The following is a 22579-nucleotide window of genomic DNA, read 5'->3' on the forward strand; positions in this document are numbered from 1 at the left end:
CCGACTTTCCGCCCGCTGTGCGCGGGGTACGCCGGGACTTGTAGTTCTCTGCGGACATAGCGGACCGGTTAAGCTGAGAATGTTGGTGTGGTAAGTTTGGTACTATATTTGTCAGACTTTCCCAGTCCTACGCACGCTTCCCCATGCCTCTGATCTCCGAAACCAGAAACTCTGGATGATGGGGCCCAGTTATCTGTGTTTTAACGAATCCTCCGTGCTCAAGTGTCAGAAGCATTAACATAGGATCTAGCTGCATTCAAACTTTTCAAACGTAAACCATTGCTTCTCCCCAGAAACAGTCCACAGTGTGCTATAATTTTGAACCTTCAAAATGAAAGGATTTTCTTGTGAAATAAGTCTTGTTAAAATATTACCTGAGAAAGTACAGAATAAATAACATGGGAACAGTCCAGAAAAAATTAAGAAATATAAAGTATTGCTGTGTTATTAATAATGATTATACAGAAATGTTGTTGCCATATGTATTTGTTTTCCACAATGACAGAAGCATCACTGTATTTGGTTCCAGGATACCTCCTTCTTAGGGCCTGAATTTCCACACCTGTAAATTGAAGAGACTGTATTCTAAAACTTACTCCCCTTTAATTCTATGATACAGTGGTTTTATATTCAGGCAGCTATCTAATATACTCCGTAGATACTTCATCTTGAAGCTCAGAAACTCAGTTCACACTCTATAAAAAACTAGAAAGACATCACTAGGACATGACCAAGAACTTGGCAGGTTTATATTCTTAAGCATAGGTATAGACACGCTGCATTCAGTGTTTTATTGTAGTGGCTGCTGTCACTTCATTTTTCACTTATTCATTTTTAACAATGTTCATGTTAAAGCTGCAAGAAACCTTAAAATTCATTTGATCCAAACTGCTTAAATTTTACAGTGCTTTTCATTTTATAAATATTTATTGAGAATTTTCAGTGTGCTAGGAGTAAGGAATACAGCTGGGAACAAGATTGTTACAACCTCGGCTCTCTAGGATCTTAAAGGTCTTTAGAGCAAATATAATAATTAAAGAGACATTTAAGATAATTGCAGATAGATAGTGGTTGAAGAAAACAGGAGATAATGTTACAGAGAATGATGTTAGAGGAAAATAATGTTAGGGAGTGTTTAGGGCCTCTTTGAGGACACTGTATTTACGCTAAAACTTGAATGATGAAAAGGAGCTAGCCATAAAAAAGATCTGCAAGAAAAGAGTATCTGGTGGAAGGAACAGAGGAAGACTGATTCACAAGGGAGAAGTGAGATTAATTGCTGCCAGTTGTGACGCCTGTTAACAATGATCCTAAATCAAGAACCCGGAACTTCTGACCCCCTAGTTGCTCAGGTCAAGTCCCCTCTTCACATTGCATCCATATAATTATTGGAAGCATTTTCGAAAGGGTTTCAATGCAGCTTTGGGATTGAGGCCTGAAAGGAGCAAGTTGAAAGAATTGCCAGACAGGGAAAAAAAAAAAGCAGAAATTGGGACAAAGCTATCTCAAAGCTTTGCCAAGATAGGAGTGCCAGGGCAGACTTGAAATGTATTTGATTGGTGGGTGGGGAGAGGCAGGGAAAGATGAGAAGAGATAGGTAGAGAAACGGGGCTTTCAAATGAGAAGTTTGTTTCCTGTAGAAAGGACTGTCCAGCCCAAGATTCAAAGGATGGAATATGGCCAGAGGAGATAAGAAAGAGAAACTACCTTGCATAAATAATAGCTCAGCAAGTTAACTTTCAAACAAGCAGGTCCAGGGTACACCAGCAGAATGCGCCTGGTGTAAAAATAACCACCTTCCTTGCCCTGGGCCTGTTTGCAGATTCATAGCAATTCACAGTCAGCATCACCAGAATTACCTAGAGATTACAATGTCCCTGTCTACTTTGCTTGTTTCAGCACCAAGTTTGAAAGTGTCTAGACTTATTCCCGAGTTGTCATGCTGGGGCCTTCTAGAATGTAATGCCAAAAAACCTGCCTGTCTACCTTTGATTCCAGGGAATCGCTAATGGACTCAGAAGAACCAGACAAAGAGAGTCTGTTAAAAAGTGGTCTCCAAAGACTAACCATTTGCATGTCAACAAAGTGTTCTGTTTTTACCTTTTATCTTGCAAGTTTGGGAGCAGTTTCCATAGTAACTTCTTTGTGGCAATTTAAATGTGTCCATCGTAGAAAAATAAATGAGAAAATGTTCCACTCACCCCTCTTCAGGAAAACACATTTTTCACTAAATGAGCTGACACTTTGAGTAAGGCCAAATCAACGCAAGGTTTGAAAGCGGATGTCCTCAGATGTGTGAGGCGCTGTTGTAGATGCTGCCTCCATGTCTTGCATGGTTGGCTCCCTGGTGTTTCCTTCTGAGGATTTAATTCTTGGTACACAGGTGCGGCAACCATGGGAAGGCACAGCCCAAATCTCTCTTTAAGAGAACCAGTTGCAAGGAATGTGGATGGCTGACAGCTTCCAGGAGCCACTCCTTAGGGATCAACCACAACACTGACATCCAGGCTGCGCTCCCACTGGGTTACTCCCAGTCAATGAGTGAGCACATTGGAGCCAGGCCATTTCTCCCCAGTGCAAAACTTCTGTACTGGGCAAGCATTGCCCTGGGCTCTCCATCAGCCTCGCTCAGTATTCCTCTGAGTTTTCTTGCAATTGGGGTCTTCCTACTCAATCTTCCTTCATTCTCTCTCTCTCTCTTAACCTGTGTCAGAACTTCTTGGAGTCTGAGGCTGTCCCCACCTACTTTTATTCCCTCTTCCCTTTATTCTTTGTAGGTGTTTCCCCCAGTTGATCTCTTATACATTTAATTCCATCTTGGTTCTGCTTCCTGCAGTAACTAAATTGACAGGACGGGCAAACAGTTCTACCTTAGTTTCAGTATTTGGCCCAGTGAGTCCTGTTTCTGATCACACTGACTGTTCCTCTCTAGAAGTTGACATACTCGGTTTCTAATCATATTGTAAGAGTTGCTGCTAGAGCCATGCAGATTATATATTGCACAACCCTAGGGGCACCGTTTCTATAGACTGCGCTGAATGCCAGATGATTAACCACAGAGAGGAAGTATAAAGTAGTGGTTAGAAAGAGTAGATTCTGGATTCAGACCAACCTAGGCTCAAACTTTCCATCTGCTCTTCAGTGGGTTGGTCATTTTGGATAAGTTAATTACACCAGTATAACACAGTGATTATGAACTGGACTCTGGAGCCAGATTGCCTGGGTTTGAATCTTATTTTAGCTACTCACTAGCTGTGCAACCATGGGGAAATTATTTGCCACCTCTGTGAATCAATTTTCTCATCATAATTGTGAATAATAGAAACCTACCATAATGGGCTTTTCAGACAATTAAATAAAGGTAATGTTTAAAAACAATCTAAAACGGTACCATGTACAAACACTCAGTAAATGTTAGCAGTGCTGCTGTAACTACTATTACTACTACTAGTCCTACTAGGAATTGTATTAATCAGTAAAATGTATTCAATGATCAAGATCCTGCTATTTTCCAGGCACTGTGCTAGGTGGTGGATATACAGTCGTAAATAAAACCAACAGAGTATACAACAAATACATGTAGTAGACGTAGTAAGCGCAAAGCAAACTGCTGAGAAATAAATGAAATAATGTATATAACTCACTTCACACTGCATCCTACATGTAGAAAGTGCTCACTAAATTCTACCTCATTATTGCTATCAAATCACTTATCTTCTGTGGATCTCAGCTTTTTTCCTTATTAACTGAAGTGTTATTCTAGCAGAGTATCCTAAACCTAGCCAACCATCAGAAATTCTCAGACATATTTAAAAGTTTCTGGGTTTTTTTCTTTTTTTTTTTTTTTAAATTTTTTTTTTTTTTTTAATTTATTTGACAGACAAAGATCACAAGTAGGCAGAGAGGCAGGCAGAGAGAGAGGAAGGAAAGCAGGCTCCTCTGTGGAGCAGGGAGCCCGATGCGGGGCTCGATCCCAGGACCCTGGGATCATGACCTGAGCCGAAAGCAGAGGCTTTAACCCACTGAGCCACCCAGGCGCCCCTTCTGGGTTTTTTTTCATCCTGACCTATGAGTGCCTGATTCACTGGTGTATTATTTTCTATACTTCTGGTCCCAAGGGACAGTAAATCCAAACTAGCTTAAGAAGGACACAGGAAACTGGGGAGTTTCAGATAAATTGCCTTAGGAACTTAGCAAGTACCGCCAGAACTCTATTTCTGACGCTCATTTTCCTTTATTGCGGATAGGTTCCTCCTAGTTGGCAGGAAATAGGGCTACTACTTTGTGGAGAATGGGCTCCATTTTTTTTCAATTAGGCAACCAAGGGGGAAGATACACTTTTGTCTTTCATCCATTGAGTCTAATAACACAGGGAAGGACTCTGGCCCAGTTTGGATCACATACCTATCATGGGACCAATCCTCTAGAGAGAGTATATTACAGAATTGGTAGATCTAGGAGAACCACATGCAGTGGGGAAGAAAGAGTGCTCTGACGACAATCTCAAGAAAGCCTTGCCTTAGCAGACAAAAGCAACAGTTATTTATAACCATTGATCTGAGGAATCTGTATTTTTTTTTTAATCTCTTAAATGATTTTTCCAGGGTTTGGGATGCCCCAAGTTAGATGACACCACATCCTTTCTAGGTCTGACACCTTTTTTCTCTCTTTTTTTAAGGTCTAAATTATACAAAGTTGAGTTTGGAAACCACAAAAGAGAAAAAAAATACCATGGGCAATAATAGGAGGAAGAAGTAATGAAGAAAGAGGGGGTTAAGCAGATTCCTGCATTGTGCAGCAACAGGTAAGCTGGTAGCAAGGCACACCCTTGCTAACTCTTTGTTCCGCTGACAGTTGGCCTCTTCTTGGCTGAAATTTTGTCTCCTTTCAAGGCTGTCAGCAGGGCTCAGGTGAGCCTACTCAGAAAGCCTGGTAGGGGCTCCAAAGGGCTAGCACACTTGCAGTCCTTCTGTGAGAACTTGAAGGCACTGGCAGGAGGTGAGATGGAGGTAGAAGTCCTCTTGGAATCATTTCCCTCCCTCCTGGGCTTCTCTGTCTCTTGACCAGAGGTGAACCCAGAATGGATATTCTGCTCCTAGTGTCTAGTTCTCTGAAAACTCTATGCACAGGAAGCCAAAGTACAGTCATTGAAGCAATGAGGCAGCTTGTGACTGTGGGAACTGATCCTGCATTGTCAAGTCTCATTCAGGGGTGAATGGTGCAGATGTCAGAAAACTGTGCTGGCAGGTTTCTGAGGCAGGGTCTTTCTCAATAAGGTCAAGTGTCTTGGGAAAGCCCACAGGTGTCCAGAATTCACACAGAGGCTCTGCTAGTCCTTGAACTTTATCAGTTCATCAGAAGAATTGTGCTCTAGAGAAAGAGCTCACTGCAGTAGACATCAAAGGAGTCTGATGGGCAGACCGCTGTTCTTTTTTTTTTTAAAGATTTTATTCATTCATTTATTTATCTGTTTATTTATTTAGGTGAGGGAGAGAGAGGCCACATGCATATGAGCACAAGCAGGAGGAGGGGGAGGGGCAGGGGCAGGATGGGAGGGAGAAGGACAAGCAAACTCCACTCTGACCGTGAAGCCCTACATGGGGCTCAACCCAGGGCCCTGAGACCATGACCTGAGCTGAAAACAAGGGTCAGACGCTCAACTGATTAAGCCATCCAGGAGCCCTGACCGCGGCTTTTTAATAAGCAAAACGAATGTGGCTACAAACTTGGAGGGTCTGTTAGAACAAGGCACCTTTTCTTGGTGAGAAAGAGTCAGCATTCAACATTTATTGGACACCTGCAGTGTGCATTGGGGTTAAACAGATGACTAAAACCTATTGTTACCCATAGACCTGCTAGTCTAATAGGGAAGATAAACATATAAACAAATAAAAACCACAGCAAGATATTTAAGGAGGCAGTGTAATGTGGGTAGAGGTCAGAGCACTGGCTGTGGCATTAGCAGGGTCTTGGTTCACATCACGTAGCTCTGGGACATTGGCTAAATTACTTGACCTCTCAGGTTTTGGCTCCCTCATTGGGAAAATGAGACTGATAAGAGCCCTGACTCATAGCATTGTTGTGAGGAATGAATGAGATGACACATTAAATTGCTTGACATGTACCAAGGACTCATTGAATAAGATCTATTATCTTTTTAAAATTGTTTATATCCACAGATCATGGGTGTTGTGGCAGAGGGTGTTAGAACAGGTTAATTAAATCTTTCAATAAACTTGTATTTGGACACTTGCCCCATTGCCAAGAATTGTCCTGTGAAAAAGAGACACAATTCCTATTCTTGTGAATTTTGCAGTCTGAGAGAGGAGCAAATAAACCTTCCCCAAATCTATCATTTCAAACTATGATGAAAGCTACAAGAGGAAAAGAACGGGGTGCTATGAGACAATGTAGCAGTGGTATATCATTCATTTTTCATTCCCAAGAAAGTCCTCCCTGGGAAAGTAACGTTTAAGGTGAAGGTGGGAAGATAATTTTGAGTTAATGAGGTAGAGAGAGGAGGAGGAATCCAGATAGAAAGAACAGTCTGTGCCAAGGCCCAAGGTAGGATATAGCTTGGTATGTTCCAGAACATGAAAGAAGGCCCAGTGAGACTGGACAGAGATGGGAAGAATGATCAGAGATGTGCGGGGGAAGGTGAGCCAGGACATGTTGCTTCTTTGCCTGCTCAATCCATTCTCCATCCTCTTCTGCCTTGTTGTGTGCTTCCAGACCTACCTACCCCCTTGGCCTCTGTTACCTACATTCTCCTGGCTTCTGGCTTCTGGTTGGGTTCCACCAGTGTTGTGAGGGTGGATCAGAAAATGCTGAAGCGATCAGTCCTGATATTTCTTTCCTTTTCCTTCCTGCTTCAGCAGCATGGTTCTCGCAGTAGCCTAGTCCCTCTGTGGCCACTCTAGGTGTCCCTGGGAGACCTGTATTTCAAGTTAAGGACCTGGTCTTTCATATTTTTATTTGAAGTGCAGTGAGAAGCTACAAACATGCTGTAGTTACTTTCTTGTCACATCGTTCTCCTACAGTTACAACCCATTTCTCATCTCCTCTTTTAACAGGAAGGCTGTTTTCTTCCCAAACAGGCTCTCTTATTTCTTTTCAAGCCACAATTCACCAATTCTTCCTTCTCAAAACTCCCTGCTTTCTCAGCTTTCAAGATCCCACAGTCTTCTTATCTTTCTTACATTTCAGGCTCATTAGAAATTTTTTGTTGCTCTCCCCAGCTTGTAGGTGTTGAGGGGCTCTCTAGAGCTTACTTCTTTCCTCTTTTCCACTGGCAATGCCAACCACAATCATCTCTCATATGAACTAAATGTCTCCTCATTTGTTCCTCCAAGATCTTTTCACATCATAAATTGGACCATGTTATTATTTGCACAAAATTCTTTGATGGTTTTTCATGGCGTTTAGATTCTAAACCTATCAGAGACCCATCCCTGGTCTAAACCGCTGTTATCCTGGAGGAAGACTGATAATTGTCACCATCATGTGGGTTACAACTCAAGGCCAGTTCTGAGAAAAAAGGGTGGTGATGGCCATGGGCCCAGCAAGTACCTCTCAAGTCATTTAGTGGCAGCATGGCAATACTTTTTTTTTTTTTTTCAAACATTTAAAAATATACGTATTTTCCAGCCAGAACCTCCCAAGGATAGGTCTTTGTGATATGGAGTGGATTATTATCACATCTTGGACTTTTGGTTTAAATCTGGAAGTTACTACAGTTTGGTTCATAATTTGTTTATAAACCCTTCCATGTGGTAAGGTTACTTCACTACTCTCATTTTTTTTTTTTTAAAGATTTTATTTATTTATTTGACAGAGGTCACAAGTAGGCAGGAGGCAGGCAAAGAGAGAGAGAGGAAGGGAAGCAGGCTCCCTGCTGAGCAGAGAGTCCCAGGAGAGGCTTGATCCCAGGATCCTGGGGTCATGACCTAAGCTGAAGGCAGAGCCTTTAACCCACTGAGCCACCCAGGCGCCCCTACTACTCTCATTCATGATGTGTCGATTTGACTATTTTCAGAATATATTTTTTTCTTTTTCTTCTTTTTAATGCTAAATACCTATTCTGCTGACACCTTGTTAAAGAAAAGAAACCTCATGAGGGGTCTCAGCTTTCTCAGGAAAGCTGATTTCCTGTGTATTAGCAGTTTTTATGGTTTCTGGTGAGTGCTATCTAAACACAGTTCCTGTTGGGCATATATAACATTAGAATTTCCCTATCTTTGGTGATTCACCCTGAAGATGGCAGGTCACTGATCTGGCCTGGGAAGTCTAAGATCTGGACAGACCCAAACACCTACTGGGAGAGGAAGGAGTGGAAAAAAGATAGCAAGTATTATGATCATTTTAAGATACAGAATCATTGGGGCACCTGGGTGACTCAGTTGGTTAGGCATCTGCCTTCAGCTCAAGTCATGATCTCAGGGTCCCGGAATCAAGCCTGTTCAACAGGGAGTCGGCTTCTCCCTCTGCTTCCTCCACTTGCCCCCCAACCCCCGACTGCTACTGCCCCGGTTTATGCTCTCTTTTCTTGCTCACTCCCAAATAATGAAATAAACTTTCAAATAAAAAGAAACAGATTTATTCTCTTTCTTTCAACTTTTTTCTGCAAAATTTTTATTAGTTTTTTTTTAATTACAAAAGTAAAACATGTTCATACATCCTTATGTATCTATCCCTTGACCTAGCAATTCAACTGCTAGGTAATTATCCAAGAGAAATGGAAATTATGTTAAAATTCTCATGTAGAATGTTCTTAGCAGCTTTATTCACAATAGACAAACTCTAGAAACAACCCAAGTGCCCATCAGTAGGATATGGACAAACAAGTTGTAATGCATCATTTGAATGGAACATGATTTAGCAGTAGAAGGGAATGAACTGTGAATATATACAACAACCTGGACAAGTCTCACAGACATGATAGTCAATGAAAGAAACCAGACACAAAAAGTTATGACTCCATTTATATAAAATTCTACAACCGGCAAAGTTCATCAAAGGAAATAAATGAGAGCTATTGTTGCTTGAGGTGGAAAGAGGGGTGGGAAGAGGAGAATTAAAAATAAAAGTTATACAAACTCATTTCAACAATTGAAAAATTCCAAAAATGCATAAAGAAAGTATAATCCCTTCCCATTTATTTTCACCCCACTATGCTAATCCTATTAAAAGCTTGATAGTACTTTTTCACACTCTTTCCCATGCTTTTAAATACAAACAAAAATACATGTGCACATATGCAGGTTTTGCTTTAGGGTCATACTATACACAGTGCTTGCTTTTTAAAATACCTGCTTGAGGGGCACCTGGGTGGCTCAGTAGGTGAGGCATCCAACTCCTGCTTTCAGCTCAGGCCATGATCTTGGGGTCATGGGTTTGAGCCCCACACTGGGCTCTGTACTCAGTGGAGCAGTGGAGAGTCTGCTTGAGATTCTCTCCCTCTGCCCCTCTCCCTGTTCTCTCTCTCCCTTTCAAATAAATAAATCTTTAAAAAATACAATAAAATACCTTCTTGATAATACATCATGGATAACCCTCCAGCTCAATAAATATAGATATAACTCATTCTTTTAAATATTGGTATAATTCCTTAATATGAATGTGCCATAATTTATTGAACCATTTGGCTAGTGATGAATAGTTAGGATGTTTCTATTTCTGTTTTTGCCACTGTAAACAATGTTACAGTAAAATATATCTTTGTACATCTCTCTTTACATATGGTGTTTAGATCTCAAAAGTGGGAACAGGAAAGGATAAGTGTTTTTTATTTAATTGGATATTGGCAGATTGTATACCAAAGAGATTACAGCAGTTCTCACTCTCACTAAGCAACATATTGAAAAGCTTATTTTGTCATGTCCTCATTAGCTTTAGATGCTATTGCTCTTTTGAATTCCTGCCAATTGAATTGATAAAAATATGTTTTCTTAATCTCAAAGTAGTTCTAACAAAAGTAAACCTATGCTTTCATACCTTGTATAAGAGACTCTTCTAACATCTCTCCCATTTTTCAGTCCTGTTCTTGGTCATTATGGCTCACATCCCTCAAAGTGGCACTTTCAAGTGTTTTGGGAGATAGACGGCAGGCATGTCCAAGAGGGAGCTAGTCCCATTATTTGTTGGTTTGTTTTTTGGCTAAAAATCTTCAGCCTAATGGGAAGAATTCCTTATTTTGTCATCCCTTGTCAGAGCAGGCTATATATTTTCATCTTGGTACCAACAAGAATCTGTGTCTGTTTATTTACTCACTTGTATTAGGCAGGATCACAGAACTTAGAACAGAAAACAGAACTCAAGTCAAAAGGATTTGATTGAAGAGAATGAAGCAAAAAGACTATTTATAGATGCAAGGTCAGGGTTAAGGGTATTAATAAGGATGTCAAAGCACTTGGAAGTAGCTCTGGTGAGGAGCCATTTATTGCTTCAATTATTTATTGCTGTGTAAAACTGCTCCACAACTTAGTGTCTTGAAACAAAACAAAACAAAACAAAACACCACCATTTGTTTGCTCAGAATTCTTCAATTTGAGCAGGGCTTGGAGGAAATGGCTTATCCCTACTCTGCACTTGGTGGAGTTCTCTAGAGCAGCTCAACTGGTGCTAGAAGAGGATCCAGGATGGGTTCACTCACATGTCTGGTGTGCTGCTGGGGGGGTTGTCTCTCCTTCCATGTGGTCTCTCATTTAATAAGCTAGCCTGAGCTGTTAATAGGTGGCTAGATCCCAAAAAAGTCAAAATGGAAGCTGCCAGGCCTTTTAAAGACTTATTGAAAAATCGATCAGCCTCCCATTTATCACATTCCAGTGGTCAAAGCAAGTCATAAGGCAAATCCAGCTTCAAGGGAAGGTGAAATAGATATTACCTTTTAAGCAGAGGAGCATCATGTGCATATAGAGTTGAGAGGAATCTTTAGTAGCCACCTTTAAAAAAAAAAAGATTTATTTATTTACTTGACAGAGAGGGAGAGCATGCGTGTGCCACTGGGGGGAGGGGCAAAGGAAAGCATGGGAGAGAGAGAGAACCCCAAGGAGTATCCCTCACTACCCTGAGATCGTGACCTGAGCCAAAATCAAGAATTAGATGCTTAAGAACTGAGCCACCCAGGTACCCTATTAGCCATCTTTGAGGATAATCTACTACAGATGCTTCAGTACAAAAAGATAGGGAAGAATAGTTTCCAATGAGGTCTGGCTCTGTGGAGGAAGGTCTGTCCTACAGGAGATGTAGTAGTTGAAATCTGCTGCCATAACTGTGGGGCTGAGGCAGGGGGAGAAGGGCTGAATTACCCTGATCTCTTTCTTCCTGCTTTCTGATTTCCTGCCAGTACAAGGCAGCCTGATTAATATAATTCAGAAGTCAGCCCCACCTTTCTAGAAAGCAAAGCATCTCAGAAAAGGCCACTGAATGGACTGGGAATGGATTGGGGCATTGACGAAGAACAAGTATTTTTTTTTATTATCTGTTCCTGACATTAGAATTTAAGTTTCACCAAGGGAGGGGATCATCCATCCTGATCATAACTGATTCCCTGGAGCTAACAAGTATCTGGCACTTCCTAGATACTCAAAAAAATGTTTTGAATGGACTTGAGGTTAGTTACCTGAGGAGGAGTCATACACTTGACCTTCCTTCTTTCTGATACTGCAGAAGAAACACCTAAAACATAGCAAGATGGAGGTTAAGTGACAGATGAAACCAGCCTGATCCTAAGACCACAGTTACACTCTGGGGCTAGTCGTGGTATAAAATACGAATGCACTTCCCAAGAGTCTGACATGGAGTGCTGCTGGAATATGTTTAGAGTCATAGCACCCAATCGGATCTCCCTGGTGATTGTCAGAGTATTGTGCTTTCCTCTTTTGCCTCCCTGATGATAGACTTAGGTGCCCTAAATCAAGTGATTTGTTTTCTTTAATGTAGGACTATGAGAAGCCACAAGCTATGCTTTAAAAAAAAAAAAATTGATGTATAATTCACATACTATGTAACCATTTCTTTAAAGTGTGAATTCAAAATCAATGATTTTTCATATATTTACAAGGTATGCAACCATCCCACTTATCTAATTTCAAAATGTTATCTTTGGTGCAACCCCCCCCCCCCCACCTCCTATTCATTAGCACTCACCTGCCTTCCCCATCTCCTTCCAGCCCCTGGCAACCACTACTGTATGTTTTGTCTCTATGGATTTGCCTATGGTAGACATTTAATATAAATCGAATCATACAATATGTGATCTTTCATTTCCGGCTTGTTATGCTAAGCATAATATTTTCAAGGTTCATCCATTTGTAGCATATATCAGTCCTTCATTTCTCTCTCTTTTTAAAGATTTATTTATTTTAGAGAGTGTGAGAGAGAGGAAAGAGAACATGCTCAGGAGAGGCACAGAGGGAGAGGGAGAGGATCCCAAGCAGACTCCCTGCTGAGTGTGGAGCTCTCTGCCATGCTCCATCTCAGGATCCAGAAATCATAACCTGAGCCAAAACCAAGAGTTGGATGCCACCCAGATGCCCCCATTTCTCTTTTGTGGCTGAATACTATTCCACTATGTGGATATACTATATTTTGTTTATCCATACATCAATTGATGTACATTCTTTCTACTTTTTAGTGACTTGAAGTAATGTTGCTATGAGCATTTGTGTAAAAACTTCTGTGTGGGGGTGCCTGGGTGGTTCAGTGGGTTGAGCCTCTGCCTTCAGCTTGGGTTGGGTCGTGGTCCCGGGGTCCTGGGATCGAGCTCCACATCAGGCTCTCTGCTCAGCAGGGAACCTGCTTCCTCCCCTCTCTCTGCCTGCCTCTCTGCCTACTTGTGATCTCTGTCTGTCAAATAAATAAATAAAATATTTAAAAAAAAAAAACTTCTGTGTGGACATATGCATTTTATTCTCTTGAGCATATACTTCAGAGTGGAATTAGGGGGTCAAATGGTAATTCCGTGTTTAACTTTTAGAGGAACTGCCAGAGTGTTTTCCAAAGTGGTTGCACCATTTTATATTCCTCCCAACAACCTATGAGGGTTCAAATTTCTTCACATCTTTGTTAACACTTGATTACAGCCATTCCAGTACGTGTGCAGTGGTATCTTATCGTGGTTTTGATTTGTGTTTCTCCAGTGGCTATTGATGTTGAGCATCCTTTTATGTGCTTACATGCCATTTGTGTATCTTCTTTGGGGAATTGTCTATTGAGGTTTATTTGTCTATTGAGGCTTAATTGTCTATTTGTTCATATATTAATTGAATTGTCTTCTTATTGTTGAGTTGTAAGAGTTCTTTTTATATTCTGGATATAAATTGCCGATCAGGTAAGTGATTTGCAAGTATTTTCTCCTATTGTGTGGTTGTCTTCTCACTTTTTTGATAGTGTCCTTTGAAGCATGAAAAAATTTTAATTTGATGCAGTCCAATTTATCAATTTTTTCTTCAGTTACTTGTGGTTTGGGTGTTATATCTAGGTTAATAATAGTGACTAGAATAATTACTGCTTCCTGGCTTACATGAAGAATTTTTGTTTCCTTCTATTTGAGCACTTTTGTTTCAGAGATCATTCTAGGATATCAAACTTGTATTTTTTTTAAGATTTTATTTATTTATTTGACAGTAGAGATCACAAGCAAGCAGAGAGGCAGGCAGAGAGAGAGAGGGAAGCAAGCTCCCCGCTGAGCAGAGAGCCCGATGTGGGGCTTGATCCCACCTAGGATCATGACCTGAGCCAAAGGCAGAGTTTTTAACCCACTGAGCCACCCAGGTGCCCCAAACTTGTAATCTTGATTAACAGAACACTGAGCCCATCCAGGGAGGTGGCAGAGGTGATGGTGTAAGTTCCAGTTCAAGAGTTCAAGTCTGAAGACCTGAAATCCAGGAAGGCAGATGTCTAAGCTCAAGATAAAACAGATATCACAACTCACAGGGAGTTTAAATATGCTCTTCCTCTACTCTTTATTCTATTTGGGCCCTCAGTGGATTGGATGGTGCCTGCCCACCCTGAGAAGGGCCATCTGCTTTATTTAGTTCACCAGTTCAAATGCTAATCTCTCCTAGAAACACCCTCATAGACAGACCCAAAAAGAGTGTTTTACCAGCTATCTGGGCCTCCCTGGTTGACACATAAAATTACCTATCACAGGGATTAAGTGAGTTTAAAAAGATGCCGATGAAACTGTATTGGGGGAATAACTGTAAAATACTTTACAGATAAAAAGAAGGTAAACATCAAAGCTTTGGCAAGAGTTGGACTAGGTTGTGCAAAAACAAGCTTTGCTCTGTGATTAGCTGGGTGACCTTGCCCAGTCGCTTGAACTCACAAGTCTCAATTTCCTGGTCTATTGAGTATAGGTAATCTTGCCAAATCTAAAGACCTTTCTGTGTTATTATGAGATTAAAATGATGTAGTAGGTATAAGTGTTTTGGAGAAACTAGCTTGTTATTTTGAGCATTGAGAATAATTCATAGAGACTCACTTGCTTTCATCCTAAAAACTGACTTTGAGTTGTTTATAGTACCGATTTATCCCTTTGCTTAGGACCAGCCCAAAGCAATGTATACTGTAATGAAACATTAACATGAAATTTCTCACCACTTAGCTGGGTGATGGCCAGACCCTGGTACTTGGCTCAAAGAAAGTAGTTATACAGCGCGTAATAAGTACCAGGCCCTCAGGGAGCTCTGTGAATGCTTTTGGTGCTATGGTGAAATGTAACCAAAGACTATCAACCACAGTCTTTTATTGGTCACTTAGAACATAGAGGAAGTGTATTTAAAAAAAAAAAATGATAACCTTTTTGGCATTGTGGAGGAGTTGGAAGACCTAAGCCTTTGTACCCTCAGCCACTTACCTTCCATCTCTCCCAGGCATTTATGCAGAGAAAAGATGGTTTGCCCAGAGGAATCCAATTTGAAGGGGGGGGCAGTGAAACAAACCAAAGTAACATAAAGCACTGATTCCATTGTTGAGAAAGACACACTTACAAATTATGAAGTATTTAGGGATGATATGGTATATCCCTATGGGTTGTTTTAGACTTAACTGCTTCTGACGGTTAATCTTTGGAAGATACAAGTAGATGCAACGGTTATTGACAGGCTAAGATAGAATAAGATCTTTAATTGTCACCTATTGTGTCAGAGAGAGACACACCAAAGAGGTCAAGATTCCTGGAGTACCAACAACTCCCTTCTCTCCTACCCCACCCCTCCTGACAGATTTCTAAGTGTTATTCTACACTGAGTAACTCAGAATGTGAGATATTTCACCTCTGGTGAACACATCACCTGGTTGGGGAAGGGGGATAGCCCTGGGACAAGAACAGTCCCCGTGAGGAAAGATGGCATTTTCCAGAGTGAGGTAGAGAGGAAGGAGATGCTTCCATATGAGAAAATGAAGATCCAGAAACAAGATTAGGATCTGGAGGTTTCCAAAAAGTAAGCTCTCTTTATGAAGGTTTTAACCTCTTAGGTACTTTTTCCTTTTACCACAAAAAGTCATACCCAGTATCTATAGTTTTATACAGTTTCCCTCATACTCGCTGATTTCCTTTTGCTTCTTCTAACCCTTCAGTAAAGTCTGATACACAGCTAGTCATCAACTGTGTCTCAATTTTCTTTCTTTCAAAATATTTTATTTATTCATTTGAAAGAGAAAGAGTGAGTGAGAGAGCACAATTGGGGGAGAGGGGCAGAGGGAGAAGGAGAAGCAGACCTCCTGCTGAGCAGGGAGCCATGCTGAGGAGCGGGGTCCCAGGACCAACTGAACCACCCAGGCGCTCCTCAATTTTCTTATTGTAAAATGGAGATAATACCCATGATGTAAGTGAGGATTAAATGAATTAGTGCATGTTAATTAATGTGCTAATTAATGTGATTTCCATTAGGACACCTGGCGGTACCTAGCACATAAAAGTCTTCTGTATATGTTCGCTGTTGTTGTAACTGTTATTACCACACCTTCTCCTCCTCTTCCTCTTTTTTTTTTAATATTTTATTTATTTATTTGGCAGAGAGAGATCACAAGTAGGCAGAAAGGCAGGCAGAGAGGAGGAAGCAGGCTCCCTGCCAACCAGAGAGCCCAATGTGGGGCTCGATACCAGGACCCTGGGATCATGACCTGAGCAGAAGGCAGGCTTTAACCCACTGAGCCACCCAGGTGCCCCTCCTCTTCCTCTTCTTGAGACCTTTCAAACATCAAGGGGGGCAAGAGCTACTTTCATTTTTTGAGGCAACTAGTATATTAAAAAATAAGGAAATTACCAAATATGATTGCAAAATATTGTGGTATGCTTTAAGCATTTACATATAACAAATTAATGCTTTGCAACACACACAAAAATACAAGCCATAAAACTGTGCCCTTCATGGGGTAATTACACAGTACATAAATTCCACCCTCTGGACGCCATAGCTCAGGAATTAGGATGCAAGCCTCAAGCTACAAGGCGAGCTTCGGTATCTTCTAGTCCTGCCAGCCTATCTTCCTATCTTTGTATCTAACCTCATTTGGAAATAGCTTTAAAGGTAAATTTTAGTCCTTTCCTGAATGGGAGACCAGACAAAAAGGCTCTTTTGCATCCTCCTATCCCCAATCCTTTGGGCTCTAGGTAGTTTCATAAAGGGAAGTAAGGGCCCCTCCCCCCAGACCTCCTCCCACCACCTTTGCAGAGAGGAGTGGCCACGGAACAAGCTGCTTGGAGGAACAGTGTCGAGAAAGCAATTCCAAAATGGACAAATCATTATTGCCTACCTCAGCTCTTTTACTGTATGCAGAGGGAGGTAAATCTGAAGGGAGAGAGAAGCTGACATTCCAGTGCCTGAATAATAGACCTCTTCCTCCTGGTTGTATACCATCCACAGGCAAGCCAGACTTCAGCTTCATGGGATCAACCTTTATTTATTTATTTTTTTTTAGCTTTTATTTACATTCCTGCTAGTTAACATACAGTGTAATATTAGTTTCAGTGTACAATGGAGTGATTCAGCCCTTCTATATATCACCTGATGTTCAACACGCACAAGTCCACTCTTCAATCCCCACCGCCTACTTCACACCCCGCCCCCTCCATTTTAATCAGTTACTATAGTTTCTGTTCTTTTTGATGTTCAACTTATCCCAACTTTGGCCAGGGAGAGCTTTTTTACTATGGTTCCTGAGTCCTTTTGACTTCATATTAGACTTTTTTGTGTTGTTTCCTTACTTTTTATTATGAAAAGATATCGAGGCTGTCTTTTCTATTTCCTGCCCCAACCTAGAGTCAGCCATTTCTCTAAGGAAATGATAGTTAGAGGCCACAATCTGAAGAGAAATGCTGATTACTATTGAGTTTATTACTTCTTAGACTTTCTAATGGAAAGAGTTTGGAAATACTTTTTGTTTATTTTAAATAAAAAAGATATTATGAATTCATAATAATCTAAAATTTGTTATTACAGGGTATTATTTCTTTGGTTTACATTTTTTAAGATTTTATTTATTTATTTATTTGAGAGAGAGAGGGAGAGAGAGAGCACAAGGAAGGGGAACAGCTAAGGGAGAGGGAGAAGCAGTCTCCCCACTGAGCAGGGAACCCTAATTGGGGCTTGATCCCTGGACCCAAGATCATGACTTGAGCTGAAGGCAGACACCTAACTGACTGAGTGCCCCTAACTTCTTTGGTTTATATATTTGATTTTCTTTTCTCCTATATTGAAATCTTGGTTCCTATAAACATTAACAATTACATATTTGCTTTATTCTACCATGTGTTTAATAGTTTCAGAATAATAATAGCAACACTATTGCTAAGAATATGATTATTAAAAATAGTTCAAGGTATTTTTTGTGGTTCTTTTTCTCTGCTAGGGATATAAAGTCAAATTACTATGTTTTAAAAGTCATGTGAAATAATTTCTTTCAAAATACTGTTAACTTTTGTCTTATTTTGTTTCTGTTTCTTTGGGAGTATTTCTATTTTTATTTTTGGTAGTTAATCATGTGAATATTTATGTGGTTGAAAGTCAAATCTACAAAACGAATTCTGTTCAGAAGTTTAATTTCTCACTTTATCCCCTCTACCCTGTTTTACCCTCCCCAACAGGTAACAATCTGTTTCAAATGTATATAAGCATTCTATATAAACTATACGTAAGTGTGTATGTGTTTAAACAGAATTCACTAAAATAACTTTTCTCTGCTTTGCTTTCTTACTTGTTACACCTTGGAGGTCACTTCATAGCCTTTTCACAGCTTAGAGAACTCTGCAGGCATGTAATACTGTTTATGCAGCCGGCATCCTACTGCTGAACAAATAGGTTGTTTCCAGTTTTTGCTATTCCAAATAATGCCAGCTTATACTTGGCAAAGTAGGGATATAACTTTTCATATTTTGTAATTTTTGGGGGGGACAGATACTTGAAAGTAGGATTTCTGGATCAATAAGAAAATGAAAATTTTTGAGATATTGCTAATTCTCCTTTATACAGGCTGTACCATTTTGCCTTCCCATTATCAAGGAATGAAAGGATCTCATACAGAATACGTTGTCAATCTTTTGGATTTTTTTTTTTTCCAAATAAGTGGCAAAAGATAGGTGAGAAATGATATCTCAGCATTGTTTTAATTCACATTCTCTATCAGTAAGGAGGAACATTTTTTTTTATATGTTTAAGTCATTTGCATTTCTTTTCTTTCTTTCTTTTTTTTAATGAAAGGGCCCTTCTTTCTGGCTCCTCCCTTTCCTGATCTCCAGTCCTTTCTGGGTCCCTGGTGCTTTCTGGTTCTGTCTTTAGGCCTTTAGGTTCAACAGTCAGCATTGGACTTCCTGTACCTGCACCCTTGTCAGGGGCCATGGTAGTAGGAGGACAGTGAGATGAGAGAGAAAGGAAACAATAGGTGTTCTCCCCATCTCCTTGGGACCACAGCCTCTCTGATCAGAGAGGAAGTCTCCCCTCCTCAGAATGATAGGCCTCTGTAGGCCCTGGCTGCTTTTATTGCTTTTTATTTTATTGTTTTTTCTGTTGCCACCATGGGATTACCTCAGGGCTGGTGCAGGAGAGGGCAGAGAAGAGAAGAACTCCAGGCAATTTTTCCATTTTTTTTTCACCTTAGGAGTTCCCCTTTCCTCTCCTGAGGCCAGAGCTAGAGGGCTTCTTCTGGACCTCTCTTTTTCCCTGGCCAGTAACCAGCTCCAGATATCAAAATGTCTTGAAACCAGGTTGGGACACCAGAAAAAAAGAGAAGGAAATTCCCTGCTGGCTTGGTGGTACCTCATCTTTTGGTCCTCTTCAGTTTGCCTTCTGTTTGAAATAAGAAAACACCATGCTTCCTAGCAGTGTCGAGTGGGAGGGCGAGAGAGGATGGAATGTTCTTACCCCATCTTACCTGGAACTGGAACCCCTGCCTCAGGCATTTTACACTTATTTCCTTCTCTGCTTGAAATGCTGTTCATCCAGATCTTTAGTTGACTAACTCCTACTCGAATTTCAAGTTTTACAGCAAATGTCACCTGCTCAGAGAAGCCTTTCCTGACCGCTCTCTCTCATGCAGCCTCTTCCAATCCTAGACGCCCTTTACCACATTCATCTGTCGTATCATCTTCATAACATTTATTACAACCTGAAATTATCTTCTTTATATGTTTAGTTGCTTCTTGTCTGTTTCTTTCCCTACTCTGGGAATGCTTGACCTATCTTGCTAATGTCTCACCTGCCTTTAGAACATTGACATGTAGAAAGTACTCAAAATAGGTATTGAATAAAAGAATGCAAAGGAATTAAGCAGCATTTGGGTAAAATAATATTCATTGGCCAGTGGTCTGAAGGAGGTGCTATCATTAATCTAAGACCACAGACATGGGGCTGTGGCCATTGTGGTGTAGGAGTGGGAATCAGGATTGTGGGGATCAACCTCCCCCTGGCTCTGCTGTAGACTTGCTCTGCCATTCTGGAGAAGTTGCTTCATCCCTTTAGGACTTAATTTTCTCATCTGAGATTTGTTAACACAAAAGTCCTTCCAGCTTCAGCGTTTAAGGATTCTCAAACATTTACATCAACAGTAGACCTCTAAATTCGCACAATCAGATAAATAAATAAATAAAGGAAGAGAGAAATAAAGTAATTAATTAATAAGTTAATTAATTGATTAAGTTACTCGATCCAAGAGGATCAGTTATACTGGAAGAACCCATCTCTCTGCATACCAACTATTCCCTGGCAGGAAGGTGAATGACATTATTATAGGGAAAAAACTCACCTTAGGTTCTGACCCTGAAATGATTGGCTTGCTTCTTTCTGGAAGTATATATTTCCTTTAACAATATTTCCTTTAACTTTTTTCCTCCTACAATTTCGTGTATAATATCTACTCTTTCTCTTATTAAGGATTTTGTTCATTTATTAAAGAGAGAGAATGATAATGAGTGGGGGAGGGGGAGAGGAAAAGGGAGGAGCAGACTCCTTGCTGAGCAGGGAGCACACTGAGATCCTGACCTGAGCCAAAGGCAGATGCTTGTCTGAAAGACCCAGGCATCCTCATGTATAATATCTATTCTTTTTTTTTTTTAAGATTTTATTTATTTATTTGTCAGAGAGAGAGAGCATACAAGCAGGCAGAGAAGCAGGCAGAGGCGGAGAGGGAAGCAGTCTCCCTGCCAAGCAAGGATACCGATGTGGGACTCGATCCCAGCACCCTGGGATTATGACCTGAGCCGAAGGCAGCCGTTTAAGTGACTGAGCCACCCAGGTGTCCCTATAATATCTATTCTTAATATAGGCCCCACTTCTGTACCATGGTGTCATTTTGACTTTGGGATTGCAGGGTGTTTCATTATCCAGATTCCTTCCTTACCTGCCCCCCACCGCCACCGCACACACAGCAGACCAAAAAAGGGGGTTTCCTGAAACTTTTGGCACTGTCTCCTCCCTAAACATTTCCCAGCACTGACCCTCTGGTTAAGTCTGGAGAATCATGTTACATCTTATTAAAATCATGCCTCTCCTTCCTGCTGTTGTAAGTGTAGACACAGAGATCCTATTATTTGCAGCAGACATCCTGGGCACCTCTAATTTGGCTTAAGTATTTTGGTTTTCATTGAGTTCCTTGGGAGATTGGCTTTGGGAGACCTCAGGTCAGACCTAAACATGCTGAGCCCCAGAAGTCCATACCAGGAATGTGGTTGTATGGAAATGATGTGTTTTGCTTTTGTATTTCTCTGTAGTGCTGGTGTGTGATCATCGTCAAGTTTTCTGCCACAATGGAGTGAATGGCATTTTCAGAGAAGTCAGGAAAGAGGTCCTGTGTTCTCCCCATCTCTAGTTTCCTACATGTTTTCATCTATTTACCAGGCCTTAATATTCATTCACCTACAAAACATCTGCTGTGTTCTAGATACTGTCTCACCCATGGCATGAATCTACATGCAAGGCGAGCTTGTATTTCCCTTCATAGATACTCTGACCTTTGACTGCTCTTCAGTTCTTCCAACACTGCCTCTCTGACTCTCTGATGATACAGCACCTGTGGTTTCCTTAACATCAAGATAATGAAATTGTCATTCATAGTATTTTTAAATGACCTGTAGAATGATCTGATAGTCTAGTTGCTGGGCTATGGGGTATAATTCAGTTTTGCTGTTAGAGAGTTTTAAAGTAAGAGCATCTATGGACTAGATGTACTATTGGGAGAGAGTTACTTTTCATTATTTGTGTGAGCCCACACTGGAGAGTTATGCAGAGATTAAAAAATGAATTGTATAATCATTACGTTTTAAGCTCAGAGATGTTCATTACCATGTTATGTATCACCCAAAACATTGGCTACGATTTCTTTTTGTCCACCACTAGAGAATTAATTAAATAAAGTTGAAGAGAATTAAGTACAACATTACAATTGTTTTAGAATTGTGATACTATTATATTTATAATTATTATGAAAGAAACTAGGTTATAGCCACACGTGACCTGATTTTATTTTTTAAATTATAATACATATAAAAAATACAAAAAAAGTTAAAAGGGTAAAAACTGTTATAATTATTTACATGTAAATTAATTAATTGTAAATAAATATATTTATCAATAGAGTATATATACATGTATGTATGCCCAGATGTGTATATATGTGTGTGTGTGTGTGTGTGTGTGTGTATTTGTTAAGTTGAAGGAAAACACCAAGTTCTCTCTCCATAATTATTAATAATCAGTGATGATCTCTCAATTAGGGTGATTTATAATATAGCATAGTGGTTAATCTCATGGACCCTGGAGCTGGTTTGCATGAACACAAATCCTGGATCTACCAGGCCATTTGACCTTTGGCAAGTTGTATAACCTCTATCTCTCTATAAAATGGGGATAATAGGGCACCTGGGTGGCTCAGTGGGTTAAACCTCTGCCCTCGGCTCAGGTCATGGTCTCAGGGTCCTGGGATCAAGCAAGCATCAGGCTTTCTGCTCAACAGGGGGCCTGCTTCCCCGTCTTTCTCTGTCTGCCTCTCCGCCTACTTGTGATTTCTCTCTCTGTCTAATAAATAAATAAATAATTCTTAAAAAAAAATAAAATGGGGATGATAAAAACTGTACCTGTCTCAT

General features: G+C 40.5%; 1 long non-coding RNA gene across 1 annotated transcript in view; it reads left to right on the forward strand.

Annotated features, from left to right (window-relative positions):
- The first annotated feature begins 62 nt into the window (after positions 1-62).
- Positions 63-22579, forward strand: part of LOC132027812 (uncharacterized) — a 132877-nt gene continuing 110360 nt past the window's right edge. The window contains exons 1-2 of the long non-coding RNA XR_009407211.1: positions 63-90; positions 4679-4804. This is a non-coding gene — a long non-coding RNA (uncharacterized LOC132027812). The remainder of the gene's footprint in view (positions 91-4678; positions 4805-22579) is intronic.

The sequence above is a fragment of the Mustela nigripes genome, chromosome 12 (assembly GCF_022355385.1).
Source record: "Mustela nigripes isolate SB6536 chromosome 12, MUSNIG.SB6536, whole genome shotgun sequence".
Lineage (NCBI taxonomy): Eukaryota > Metazoa > Chordata > Mammalia > Carnivora > Mustelidae > Mustela > Mustela nigripes.